The sequence below is a fragment of the Helianthus annuus genome, chromosome 1, assembly GCF_002127325.2.
Source record: "Helianthus annuus cultivar XRQ/B chromosome 1, HanXRQr2.0-SUNRISE, whole genome shotgun sequence".
NCBI lineage: Eukaryota > Viridiplantae > Streptophyta > Magnoliopsida > Asterales > Asteraceae > Helianthus > Helianthus annuus.
This window is the reverse complement of record NC_035433.2, coordinates 91392906-91405027: the sequence shown is the minus strand read 5'-3', so window position 1 is coordinate 91405027 and position 12122 is coordinate 91392906. Positions and strand designations below refer to the sequence as shown.

Genomic DNA, 12122 nt, shown 5'->3' with positions numbered 1-12122 from the left:
TAATGGCGGATCAACGTACCCTCATGGATTACCTACGACCCACTGTAGGTAATCTTGGCACCGCTATCAATGCACCGAATGTCGATGCCAACAACTACGAACTTCGACCGCATTTGATACAAATGCTCCATTCAGCCGCACCGAATGTCGATGCCAACAACTTCGAACTTCGGCCGCATTTGATACAAATGCTCCAAAACTCCACAACCTTCCACGGGCTTGCGGACGAAGATCCACACTTACATATTACTAACTTCTTGGAAATATGTGATACTTTTCGGATCAACGGAGCATCAAATGACGCCATCCGCCTTCGAATATTTCCATTTTCACTAAAAGACCGAGCTAAGGCTTGGCTTAACACCCTCCTAGTTGGTTCGGTAAACACCTAGGATGAACTAGCCCAAAAGTTTCTATATAAGTATTTCCCTCCTTCTAAAACGGCTAAATTAATGACTGAAATTAATACATACTCACAGGAGGATGGGGAATCCTTATATGAAACCTGGGAAAGGTTCAAGGAGCTACTAAGGAAGTGTCCTCATCATGGTCTTGCGGTATGGCAACAAGTATCCACTTTCTATAATGGGTTGTTACCACACACAAGACAAACACTTGACTCTAGCTCCGGAGGACATTTAGGTAATCGCCGCCCAAATGAAATTTATAATCAAATTGAGGAAATTGCTTAAAACAATTTTCAGTGGCACACTCCCCGAGGCACTAAATCTATTGCCCCGTGTGCCCATAAGGTTGACAAAAGCACTTCTTTACAGGCCCAAATCGAGGCCCTTTCTTCGAAAATCAAAAAGTTAGAAATGGCAAAAACGGTCTCGGTTATGGCTTGTGAAGGGTGTGGTGGGCCACATGAAAATTGGAGTTGTATAAAAGAAATGGATAATCAAACGGAAATAGTAAACTACATTGATAATAGACCTAGGCCGTCAGGTCCTCCGACAGGTACCTACAACCAAGGATGGCGTAACCACCCTAACCTTTGTTGGAGAGACCCTGGCAATAGTAGTAACCAATAAAATCAAAACCAAAGAACAAACTTTCAACAACCACGAAATGAGTCACAAAATTTCTCTCAACAACAACAGGGGGGACGAGAGAGGCTTGAAGACACCGTCTCAAGCCTCATCTCTGACACCGATAAGAAAAACTCGGATCGATTTCAACAAATAGAATCGAATTTTAGAAACCAACAAGCTAGTATTCAAAACATTGAAAAACAATTAAATTAACTAGCTCCAAATTTCTCCAAGAGACCACAAGGCACGTTACCTAGCAATACCGAAACAAACCCAAAGGCGTAAGTAAATCTCATCACATTGAGAAACCGTACCGTAGGTCCCGAGGAAGCTCCGCTTCCCACGACTGAAAGGAGTTCACCCAGCCAAAACACAGCTTCATCAACACCCCAAAAAGAGACGACTCCTACACCAAGCCAAGAGCCACCCAAAAATCCTCCGGTGCCTTATCCCGGTCAGTTACTTCGCCAAAAGATCGATGAGCAATTCACAAAATTCGTAAATCTACTAAAACAATTGCATGTCAATATTCCATTTGTAGAAGTCTTAACCGAAATGCCTAAATATTCAAAATTCATGAGGGACTTTCTCACTCACAAAAGGAAAATTAAATACCTGCAATTAGTTAATTTAAGCGAACAATGCTCCGCCTTACTACTCAACAAACTCCCACAAAAGAAGATCGACCCCGGAAGCTTTACCATCCCTTGTTCGATTAGAGACTCACCCATACGCAATGCACTAACCGATCTTGGGGCTAGCATCAACCTCATGCCCGCATCGATGTTTGACCAACTCAGACTAGGGAAAACGAGCCCTACAAAAATTAGCATACAACTCGCAGATAGGTCCATTAAATATCCACAAGGTGTCGCCGAAAATCTATTGGTAAAAGTCGGAGACTTTGTCTTCTCGGCCGACTTTGTCATACTAGATATGGAGGAAGATACCGAAGTGCCACTCATCCTAGGAAGACCATTCTTGGCCACGGCCCATGCCGTGGTAGACATGAATGGTGGGACACTAACATTGAGGGTTGGGGACAAGGAGATGAAGTTTGGGGTTGGAAAAAGAGTAGAAGATGACGACCTGATCAACTACATGAAAGTCATAGACTCAAGTTTGGATGATGCTCTCCGACGGTGCAACATGGGATGCAATCCATCCCACTTAGTAACATATGACTGGCTTTGGGTCTAGCCAAGGACCCTTATAAACGTGGCGCACCACGGAGGCATTCCGCGGAACTATCCTTAATTTAATTTAGATTAACTTTTGTAGGACCGGTTTTGAGACCGTTCGATTGCGTAACGAACGTTCGACGTGCGGAATCCGTGAACGTGCGTGACCGAACACACAATAACGTACTAGAACCGTGATTTTATTGCAAGATATGACAAGTTCAATACAAAAATCACGTGTAGAGAGTTTTCTCTCTCTAGACTTTCTCTCTCTAGACTTGAATCACCAAAATCACAAATGGAGCCAAAAGTCTTCAAAAGTCTTAAACATTAAATCTAAGGCTCCTATTTATAGGCCTTGGAAATAATGAGATTCCTCATTAATTACCAAAATGCTACCTTGCTAATTCTAACTAGATATTACAATATAAGCTCGATTTCTTAGGTTTCTCGCTACGGCTCGGATTGACGAAGGCGATAGACATTCGTGCACCAACAAACTCCCCCTTGGATATTGTCGCAGTCAATCCGTAGTGAAACTCGTAGCGACTTGTCTTTCTCTCTCTCTTGAGTCTTCTTTAAGATTTAACATCTTCAGCAAATACAAACTCTCTCTTGCTCGAACAGAATCCCAGTGGATCTGTCTTCAGCTTCCGTTGCTCTCTTTCTTCAGACTCCCCCTTTCGTCAAGCTTCCGTGCTTTTGGGATCGACACCTGGCTTTCCGTATCAACAAAATCAGAAGCCTGCACATCTCAAACTCTCTATTACAAACCAATAAAGTTGTGATTCAACTTAATGAATCAACTAAACATTTGAGACTCATTTACATTTAAAATTGATCAAAATTTTGAAACATTCCAAATTCTGATTCAACTTAATGAATCATCTTAAACATTTCAAACCAATTAACCAAACCGTCTGTTCATCATGTTTAGCCTTTGAGATTTTGAATGTCAGCTTTTCACTATCAGTCATCGAAAATCTTTTTGGATTTTTCATACAATGAAACATAAATGCAATAGCATAAATTAAATGCAGAAATGAAATATGTGCAAACATATTTTTGTGAGTTTGTGCAAGAGGATCATATCAGTTTTTGAGACAAATCACTAACACCGTTAAGCTTTAAACATTCTTAGTTCTAAACAATTTACCTAGATTATCAGTATATTGGTCCACTTTAAATTTTCACACAAATTTCAATCGATTCGAGATACGATATTAATGTTTTAGAAACTTAAACTTAATTGTGTATCACTCCACTCGAATATACTCCTGTATCCAAATCCCAATGTTCAGTCTTACAGGTGAGTATACCACAGATGATATCTGTAAAGGGGTTATGTGCGAGGGCCGTGAGAGCTCAGGTTGATACTTCCGTATACGCAGAGAGATGACGGCTTCGACTTTTCGGTGTGTCCCCTTTAGAGGATCTTTTGATTACAACAGCAACGACTATCAATTTTATTGTTTCACCAGCTTGCTGAGGGCGATGCTATGTTTCAAGCATTTTGCAGAAAGCATTATCCGGGGACTAGGTCAGAACTTCCATTCAGCAGAAGTCCCGGGATAATACCCCAGATATCACTGAGTATAAAGAACTAGTATCTTAGAAAGAGGGACCTTTCAAACAAGATTTCGGGGGTTACCCATATATCCAAGAATAGTTACCCACAAATCAAGTAAGTTTGAATTTAGGTTTATATCTCGTTTCAATTTACTAAATGTGCGAAAACCTACTGACACATCCGCAGTAAGATCGTTTATCACATTATGACTTTCCAATTCTTTAGCATGTTGTGATAGTCCACTGATGTACTATCATTTCCTCTTTTTCACAACAAAACTCATTTTAAATTTTATCATGTTTTTGGCATTTTCAAATTTTCTATTTTTTTAAAAAATTTTTCTCCCCCTAAAATTAAAATATGTTTCAATTTTGATTTTCTGGGAAAATTTGAAACAAACTGTACAAACTTGACAACTTGATGAGAATCACTTCAATTCTCTATCCACCTGGCGTAAACAATCAGAACTTCCCCTCACAACAAACTATTTTCCCATTATGATTTCAAAACACTTAAGTTTGTTTTAATCAAAATGGTTTTTCCGGAAAATTAGTTTTGTGTGTTGTTTCATAAACTCGGAGTTTCATCACCTTGTTCTTCAAATTACCACTTGTAGGAAAGATGAATCAAGTACAACTTAATGTCCTTAATTTATCTTTTGAAAGTCGAAATATCACCAAAGTGAATTTCTCAAGAAAGATGCCGATTCCTACTCCCCAATTACCAACCTGGGAGTTCCGGCAAGTCAGGTTTTTCTATTTGAATAGTTTCACCCAAGCCTGACTGTCCTTGGGTGATTTTGAATTCTTGTTCAACAATGGTGGAAAATTTGCATCATCCATTGTTAAACCTGAATTCTCAGATTTTACCTCAACAAATGGCTCTTCTGGTTTTGACACACCAGAATCATTGCCTGCACATGGCTTGTCTGACTTTAATCTGTCAGATTCATCGCCTGAAGGTGGCTTGTCTGACTTCGACATGTCTGATTCATCGCCGACCATTTTCTTTTTCTCCCTTTTCTCTTTTGTCCTCAGATTTGTATCTGATGAATTCGTCTTGTTTGACTTTGAAGTCGAAGGAGTCGATTCATCAGAACTCTTATTCTTATCAACGGATGAACCCAAGGACAAAATCTTCTCCAGATATTCTCTGGCCTTCTTCCTCTTCTTTCGCAGTCTGTCTTTCTGCCCTTGTGAAAGCTTCACTTTCTGTTTTTGAACTTTAGGTTCTTTGACTTTCTGTTCTTTGGGCTTGACATTGACTGTTTTCTTTGTCACTTTCTGAGAATTAACCCTCAATCTTTCACTTGATTTCCTTGGGCAATCTCTGGCAATGTGACCTCTGATTTGACAATTATAGCATCTTCTCGATTCAAACCTCCAATTCTGGCAGTTAACAGCAATGTGTCCTTGATAGCCGCATCTGTAACACACTCTGTTATCATACCAATCACCATTTTCAGTCCAAATGCTCAAATCAAAGCACTGTTTGACTTGGTGATATTCCTTTCTCCTCTTGATTGCTGGATTTGACTTTTGAGCACTGTGGTCCGACCTGCACCACTTATTACCAACAACTTTTGAGTTTTGATTTTTCAATTTTTGTGATTTTTGATTGCGATTGGATGATTGATCTGATGAGCTTTTATTTTCATTTTTAAAATTTTTCAAATTTTTACCTTTTTGTTTTTGTTCCACTTTCTTCTTCAAAGGTTCTTGCTTAGAGCATTCTCCCTTTTCAGTCGATTGTAGAACAGTATTTTTAAATTTTTCTTTTAGTTCTAAAAACAATTTTTGTTTTTCAATTTTTTCATTTTCATCATCAGATTTCTCATCACAATCTTCAACTTTGACATTGTCAAAGTTTGTGACATCGTCACTTATTGGAACAGAATTGATTGGTTTTGGACAGGGAATATTCAAAAACTCTGAAGAAGTCACAAAACCTTTCAATTTCTTTTCAAGTTCATCAATCTTGTTTCTTGAATTCTCAGCTTCGTTTTCAAACTGAGATATTATTTCAAGATGAGACTTGATTGATTTTTCATTCTCATTCTTAATGTTTTCAAGAACAGATTTTTCATTTTCCAAAACTTTTAACTGTTCTTGAAATTTTGTTTCATTAGCTTTCAAATTTTTGTTCTCCAGTTTTATCCAGAAATCTTCATTTTCTGAAGATTTCTTTTTGTTTTCAGAATCCTTTTCTTTCTCTTTCAAACTCTTGTTTTCTAATGTCAAACTGTTCAAATTACTTAACAGTTTGTCATTTTCTGATTTCAACCTCTCACAATTTGTCTTCAACACAAGATTTGTTTCTCATCAGCTTTCTTTTCCTTTTTCAAAACAGAAATTTCTTCCGTTTGTTCCTCTCCCACTTGAACACTCTTGCTTTTCTTTAGTAATGATTTTAAACTTTGACTTTTCTTCTTCTCAGCATTTCTCTCCATCTGTTCTTCAAGTCTCTCAGTGAATTGACAAATTGTCAATCTAGAGTATTCTCCAGTCCTTTTTAAGTCCAAAAGATATGTACCCCATTCCTGTTGAGATATGGAATTGGCTAATCTGTCAACCCATTCATTTGGACTTTTCTGAATACCCTTCTCAGACATTGAGCGAACAAGATGGCTATACCTCTCAATGATAGACTTTGTGTTTTCTCCTGGATAACCTGAAAACGAATCAAATTCGTTCTTTAATACTTTTATTCTATCAAATGTTTCTTTAGTCATATTAAAGAAATTCGTATCCATGATTCGGTAATGAAAAGATTCACAAAAACAGATTTTCAAATAATTCTGAAATTCACACAATCTAAAATCCGTTCAATCTCTTTTTCAAAACAAATGAATCAGATGAATATCTGATAAACCGATGACAACAGATCGAGTGAAGATTCACTTGTGAGTGTATCCGATGCTCAACAAATCACCTTGAATCACCTGAATAAAAATTTTAACCGCACATGGGCCGCTCTTTTGACACTTATTCACACCTGGGCCTTCATGCATCAAAGATTCTGATTGGGCCTCAAATCTTGCCGTCAACTATAATAGGGCCGTTGATTAAATGTGCAACAATTTTTGATTGGGCCGATTATACTCTACTTCACTATGATTGGGCAGCACACATCATGTATGGGTTGATTGTGGCCGACAAATTCAGATTTTAAACAGACTATGATTGGGCCTCTAAATTGGTTGTAAAAATATGATCACATGGGCCTGACACAACTGAAACCATATGAAAACTGTGCCACACATCGATTCACTAATCACATGCAAACTCAAATAAATGGGCGGCAACATTATATCATTCATAAACTCTCATTGGGCCGATGACTTTCATTTCACCTTATGATTGGGCCAATTGGACGTTAGTTATATGATTACATGTGCCGACAATTACAAATTAAAGCCACCCAATCCACTTAACCGACAACATAAGTGGGCCGACAATCTTTAAATGTTCTCTTTAATTATCCGACAACATTAATTCATGAAACACATTTATTGGGCCGCTGATTTTAGTCTTATGACAACTGTTATTAAATTGGTAGACACAATATTGACGATGACTAATAAGCGAATCTATTTGACCGTATAAGCGAATCTGTTGGGTTATAAAAGCGAACCACAAAAGTCACAATAAGCGAAACTGTTATGTTCTTGGAGCGAACCAGATGAAGCGGACCTGTGATGAGATTTGGAGCGAATCTGTCAAATAAACGAACCTAAGCCTGTCAAATAAGCGAACCTGTTCAAATTTGACGCGAATTCGAACCGAAAAACTTCGATTTCTCCTAAACGGCTAGGAATTAGGATCTGAAACTTGGTAGGGTTGTAAATCAATGATTTTCGCACAACATGTCAAAAATTCAGCTGAATCGGACCGTAAAAACCTGTTCAATTTGACGTTTTTCAGTAAAAAACGTGAAAAATGGGTAGAAGATGAAGAAATGATGAAATTCGGATCTGAATCGGCTGAAATCTGGTACGAATCAATGCGTTTGATCGTGCAATCGAGCTCTTAACTCTGATACCACTTGTAGGACCGGTTTTGAGACCGTTCGATTGCATAACGAACGTTCGACGTGCGGAATCCGTGAACGTGCGTGACCGAACACACAATAACGTACTAGAACCGTGATTTTATTGCAAGATATGACAAGTTCAATACAAAAATAACGTGTAGAGAGTTTTCTCTCTCTAGACTTTCTCTCTCTAGACTTGAATCACCAAAATCACAAATGGAGCCAAAAGTCTTCAAAAGTCTTAAACATTAAATCTAAGGCTCCTATTTATAGGCCTTGGAATTAATGAGATTCCTCATTAATTACCAAAATGCTACCTTGCTAATTCTAACTAGATATTACAATATAAGCTCGATTTCTTCGGTTTCTCGCTACGGCTCGGATTGACGAAGGCGATAGACATTCGTGCACCAACAACTTTTATGTTTTCTAGTTTAGTTTTAATTTTCAGGAATAAAACACACTCGGGATGGTGGAGGATACTAAGGGAAGATTGAACCAAAACCCCATGCACAAAAACAGAGCCTCCCGACAATTTTTCTTCATTACAGCAAGTTCAGCACGGGTCGTGCCCAGCCAAAACGCCCCGTGCTCAATGATCTACAGAAAAATGCCCAGTTCAGGTACCTGGACACGGGGCGTGTTCGCTGAACACGCCCCCATGCCTAGCCTTCTGTTACTTTCTGTTACTGGCAATCTGAACACGGGGTCGTGCCCGGTCACCACAGCCCGTGTCTAGATGCCCAGTAATATAATTTTTTGTTTTTAACACACCTTTTTACACATTCAATCAACCTAAAAACTTATTTTTGGGACACATTGAGGACAATGTGTAATTTAAGTGTGGGGGGATGCTAAAACCTTGAATTTTGCAAGTCCTAATTACAAGCCTTACACAAAACTCTATTGGAACCGCTAAACACCCCAAATTTTTTCAAAAACTTTTCATTTTTTTTACTTGTCTTGGTTTAAATTGGGAATAACAAGTTCTAAAAAGGTTATATTTTTACGAATTTACAATCGATAGCGTCGTGATAAAAAGAACCAACATAAGAAAATTATGAAACGTCATGACAAATTTAGTTAAAATTTGATTATATATACTTGATCACATTAAAAACCCATTCCCACAAAAAGTGAGTTTTAAGCCTTTAATTGAGCATATAAATACACATCTTTAAACTAAATGCTCATTTTTCGTTTCTTGTGTGAATAGCCGTTTGGTTTCTTACAACTCTAGAACTTGCCATGACAATACATTCCCGGTCCTTACCTACTTAAACCCAAGTAAGTAAATGATGGAGGCATTAGGACTAACCATTGTTTCTTTCAACACCATTATTTTTCTTTTTTTTTTACCACCTACCCAAAATCCCCCTAGTTAACCCCTTTGAGCCTAAACCTTTTCATTTCTAAACCCACAAAACAAACACCCTTTACCCACCAAAAACCCCTTTTTTAAACCCTTTATTTTAGTAAAAAGCTCGGGCTTCACGTGACATTCCTTATATAAAAATAATAATAATAATAATAATAAACAAAACGATGAAGTCTAGCAATAAACAAACAAGTTCCTCAAAAGAAACTTTGTTTGAAAAATGCTTTGTTTGAATAAAAAGTCACAAAAAAAGTTTTACGACGACCGACGCTTTTTACGCCTTTTCGCCTTTTTCTACTAACCACTAACCCAAAACCACCTACATTTAACCCAAGCCTAGCCCTTCCCTAAAGTCCTCTTGATATTTACAAAGGTTTATAGTTAAAAAGGAGGAGGATTGATTGTTTGGCAAGCATATGGTAGAAGTAAGTTCCATGCCGGTCTCGAGTGTTTCACAAAAATACATCTTCGGCCGAGTGTTGAGTGATCTCCCGTGAGGTATGTGAACTTGTATATAAATGGAATTTTAAAGAGGCATGTTATGCCCAAATAAGTAATTTCTCTTATGTAATGTTCTAAATAAATCATAACGAATAGGATTGTAAATAACATAAAAATAAAGCCTAATAAAGATCTTGGAATCCCGACACTCAAGACAAGCCCAAAACTTGTCTTCTACCCATTCCATTTGGGTGTGTAAGCCATATTATAAAGAGTTTTGCTTGAGGACAAGCAAAGATTCAAGTGTGGGGGTATTTGATGTGTGTAAAATTACATCAAATGAGGCATAAAACTAACCCTCTTTTAGTACTAATGTTGGAAAAAGTATGCTTTTTGTCTTCCTTTTATATTTTCAGGATTAAATAAGCTTAAATGAACAAAAAGAAGCAAAAATACAGCTAAATCTAACATAAATACAAGAAAAGGAATAAACGTGGCATGCCCGACCCCTCGACAGCATCTTCCCAAGCAAAAACAAGATATCAGAAGGCTGAACACGCCCCGTGCCCAGCGGACACGGGGACGTGCTCAAGTGTCTGCAGAAAAGACAAAGTTGTAGAAGCTTCTATTTCCCAACACGGGGGGCGTGCCCAGCTTCACACGGCCGTGGTCAACGCTAAGATTCGCAGAATCCAAGCAAATCTTGATAGTACAGATACGCTTCTGCACACGGGGCCGTGCCCAGCGGACACGGGGGCGTGGTCAACTAATACAGACAAACTGCAATTAATGAAGAACGAGAAAGTGGATGGACACGGGGCCGTGTCCGGGCTTCTGTGCAGGCTATAAATAGAGGTGCTTGGTTCACTTCAAAAGCACCCCTTGACAAATCACCTCTCTCCCACTTCACCCACACTCCACCACCATCACAACACCCACATCCACCACCATCATCCATCATAGAGTGTGTGTAGTAGTCTCGGGATCCAAGATTGATAGTAAGAGTTCTTGACAATCAAAGGCCATGTTTGCCTAAGTCTCTTACATCACTTGGTGAAGACAAGCATTTAGTGTAATACTTTTGTTTTTTAATCTTTTCGCACTTTTTATTTGGTTTTCTATTAATGACTTTAATAACTAGTTTCTTATGTTGAAGGTGAAACTTCCTTATCATTTGTCCTGGTGTCTTGGCGTTATTTTACTGTCTATATAAAATAAAAGATTTACACAATTCATATCTCTACGGTCTATATAGAGATATGTTGGCTACCTGGTCGGGGGGTAAGGGAATGGTTTGGTAAGGTTCTTGCTTTGTTCAGTGTATAGATCATGCAAGGACCTGGGTCAAGCTTACTAGGACCTCCTTCAATACCCACTGGTATTGGATGGCGGGGGTGCGAATGGCTTGATCCCCTCATATGTAAACTACTATTAATACATTAACCCGGCTACTTGGGATTGTATCCCTGCTGACTCAAACCACTTAGCCGAGGGTAATGTCACCTTCAAAAGAGGGGCCTACCACATTACGCATTAATAACTTAATTAATTATCTTTCAATTATCCAACCCTTTAGGATCCTTGCAGACTTAAACTTCTGGGTTGAGGGTAACGTCACCTTCAAAAGAGGGGCCTACTACTATAACTAAGATAATCTCTTAAAAAGTGAAAAAGTGCGGAAAACATCAAAGGTTACACTAAAGGCAAGTCGGATCCAAGTGATTCATCTTGTCTATCTGTTTTATTTTTATTTTTATTTTCAGCATTCTTAGTTTTTATTTTCATGTTAAAACCTTTTTCTAAATTTTGATTTGATTAGACGTTGAGGATAAACCGGCACTAAAAGCTCTTGTGTCCTTGGATGACCTCGGTATCTTACCAACGCTATACTACGCTCACGATGGGTGCACTTGCCCATATGTGTGTTTAGTGTGAGTAGAATATCGTGTTTTATAAATTTAAAACTTGACTAAAGTGTTAAAAAGGGCTAAAAATATACATAAAAATATATATACACCAACACACATCACATGCTCGTAAGTAAAGGAGCATGCGCGTACGGTGACTTACGTGCTCGTATTAGAACAGCAGGCTCGCATGGAGACTGATATGTTCGTATGTAGAGCAGCAGACTCGTATGGAGACCGACGTGCTCGTATGTAAAGGAGCATGCGCGTGTTGCGGCTTACGTGCTCATAAGTAAAGGAGCATGCGCGTATGGTGACTCACGTGCTCGTACGTAAAGGAGAATGCGCGTATGGTGACTTACGTGCTCGTATGTGAAGCTGCAGGCTCGCATGGAGACTGAGATGCTCGTTTGTAGAGCAGCAAACTCGTATGGAGATCGACGTGCTCGTATGTAAAGGAGCATGCGCGTGTGGCGCATAAGTAAAGGAGCATACGCATTTGGCGACTTACGTGCTCACAAGTAAAGGAGCATACGTGTATGGCGACTTACGTGCTCATATGTGGAGCAGCAGGCTCGC

The 12122-nt window shown here is 38.7% G+C and overlaps 1 non-coding gene across 1 annotated transcript; it reads right to left on the bottom strand.

Annotated features, from left to right (window-relative positions):
- Positions 1-446: 446 nt before the first annotated feature.
- Positions 447-553, bottom strand: LOC118482822. The gene has a single exon (XR_004868913.1). It is a non-coding gene; the product is annotated as a small nucleolar RNA R71 (small nucleolar RNA).
- Positions 554-12122: the final 11569 nt, after the last annotated feature.